Raw genomic sequence first — 2,862 nt, forward strand, 5'->3', positions numbered from 1 at the left:
ATAGAGACAGAAAGTACAATAGCCAGGGGCTGGGAGAGGGGAATCAGGAGTGTTTAAAGGGGACAGGGTTTCAGTTTGGGAAGATAGAAAACAGCTCTGGAGATGGATGGTGGTGATGGCTGCACAACAGTGCGAATGTGCTTGATGCCACTGAACTGTGCACTTAAAAAGGGTTAAGATTGTGGCCGGGCGCAGTGGCACACACCTGTAATCCCAGCACTTTTGGGAGGCTGAGGTGGGTGGATCACCCGAGGTCAGGAGTTTCAGACCAGCCTGGCCAACATGGCAAAATCCCGTCTCTACTGAAAATACAAAAAATTAGCCGGGCGTGGTGGCGGGTGCCGGTAATCCCAGCTACTCAGGAGGCTGAGGCAGGAGAATCGCTCGAACCCGGGAAGTGGAGGTTTCAGTGAGCTGAGATCATACCACTGAAGACTCCATCTAATAAAAAAGTCGGGGGGCCGGGCACGGTGGCTTACGCCTGTAATCCCAGCACTTTGGGAGGCCAAGGCGGGCGGATCACGAGGTCAGGAGATCGAGACCATCCTGGCTAACACAGTGAAACCCCGTCTCTAGTAAAAATACAAAAAAATTAGCCAGGCGTGGTGGCGGATGCCTGTAGTCCCAGCTACTCAGGAGGCTGAGGCAGGAGAATGGCGTGAACCCAGGAGGCAGAGCTTGCAGTGAGCAGACATTGTGCTACTGCACTCCAGCCTGGGTGACAGAGCAAGACTCCACCTCAAAAAAAAAAAAAAAGGTGGGGGTGGATTAAGATGGGTAAATGTGATGTGCATTTTACCACAATTTTAAAAGAAGTGCCAAAGTTAGCAACTCAGGAGATGTGGCTTTGCAAGTATGGCCAGCATTGTCTAAACTCACTAATACCTGGTTTTTCTCCCCTTCCTGGGCACAGCAAAACTCTCCAGCACCCCTCAGCTAAGTGTGATCATGTGGGCTGTGAGCACCAGGGACATGGGAGTCTGTGCATGCCCCGTGGTGACCTCACATGCAGGTGGACAACTCGTGAACTCTAAGTGGCTCAGGCTGTCCAGACACCACAAGGAGGTCAGTGGCCTGGGAGCAGCACCTGGGCTATGTTGACAATATGAAGAGGAGAATATGTTTTTCTGTGTTGCATCAAGCCATTGAGATGTAGGGGATATTTCTCACTGCAGCATAACCTGGCCTATTCTGACTGATAGACCAGCTTCCCTGGAACAACAGCAGATCTGGCACCCTGGAGACAGCTGGTTGGAACTGCCAGGAGCTACAAGGGTCAATGGTTCTCACTTGACCCTTGTAGGCTCTTAGATTTGGGATGGTGTCTGAGTCTCTTTGAGCTGCCATAGTGAGGTGTCACTAACTGGTGGTTTAAACAACAGAAATGTATTCTCTTACCATTCTAGAGGCTTGAAGTCCAAGATCAAGTCTCTAGTCCAAGGTGGCAGGTGTTGGCAGAGCATGAGGGGTCTGTCCCAGGCCTCTCTGGTGTGTCCACCCCCCTCCACATCTTTCTACATTATCTTCCCTCCATAGCTGTTTGACTCCAAATATCTTCCTTTTATTGGTGACAGGATCTTGCTGTATTGCTCAGGCTGAAGTGCAGTGGCATGATCACAGCTCACTGCAGCCTCGACTTCCTGGGCTCAAACCATCTTCCCATCTCAGCCTCCCAAGCTGCTGGGACTACAGGCATGTGCCACCATGCCTGGTTAATTGAAAAAAAAAAAAAAAATTTGTAGAGGCAGGGTCTTGCCCAGTCTGGCCTCAAACTCCTGGGCTTAAGCAATTCTCCTGCCTCAGCCTCCCAAATTGCTGGGATTACAGGCATGAGCCACTGCACTCAAATGTCCTCTTTTTATAAGGACATCAGTCATGTTGAATTAGGGCCCACTGGACTCCAGTATGACCTGATCTTAATTACATCTGCAATGACCCTCTCTCCAAATAAGGTCACAGTTCAAGGTATTAGGGGTTAGGAATCAAATATATGAATTTGGGGGGGACTCTTCAATCTACAACAGATAGCCCCACAGACAAGGATCTGTGGCAATCGGGCCAGGAGAGGAGGGCAGGGGCAGGGGCAGGTAGGGGACGACCAGACACCTCCAGCAGATGGAACTAAGTGAGCAGGTCTTTCTGGCAGGAACGGCTCTAGAATATTCTTGTTTTGTTTTTTTGGAACAGTCTTGCTCTGTTGCCCAGGCTGTAGTACAATGACATGATCTCAGCTCACTGCAGCCTCCGCCTCTCGAGTTCAAGCAATTATCCTGCCTCAGCCTCCTGAGTAGCTGGGACTACAGACACCCACCACCAAGCCCAGTTAATTCTTGTATTTTTAGTAGAGACGTGGTTTCACCATGTTGGCCAGGCTGGTCTCGAACTCTCAACCTCAGGTGATCCACCTGCCTTGGCCTGTTAAGTGCTGGGATTACTGGTGTGAGCCACCACGCCCGGCTTAGAAGGTTCTTTAGAGAGTCTCCATGGCCATAGAAACTGGGTGTGTGTGTGCCTGTCTGTGTGTGTGTGTGATAGGATTCCTACCTCCTGCCCCTCTCTGGGGTGAAGGCAGACCAATACATGAAGAGAGAGTGTAGGGCAGCCGGGAGGGGCCTGTCAGGCTTGATCTCTGTGGGTTTGTTTTTGACTCAACGCTGGCTCTAGAAATGGACTGACATTGGGGTGGGTGTGGGATGGAGGCTGAAAGGCGAGGGAAGCTTTCAAAGCTGTAGCCATGGGAAATGTTTTTATTTTCTGCTTGAAAGAAAATGCCAAAGAAGGATAAAAAGGAAAAAAAGGAGGGGGAGGGGAGAGGTGATGAGAGAGACTGTGTGTGTGTGTGTGTGTGTGTGTGTGTGTGTG

Source organism: Mandrillus leucophaeus, unplaced genomic scaffold, assembly GCF_000951045.1.
Source record: "Mandrillus leucophaeus isolate KB7577 unplaced genomic scaffold, Mleu.le_1.0 Scaffold506, whole genome shotgun sequence".
Lineage (NCBI taxonomy): Eukaryota > Metazoa > Chordata > Mammalia > Primates > Cercopithecidae > Mandrillus > Mandrillus leucophaeus.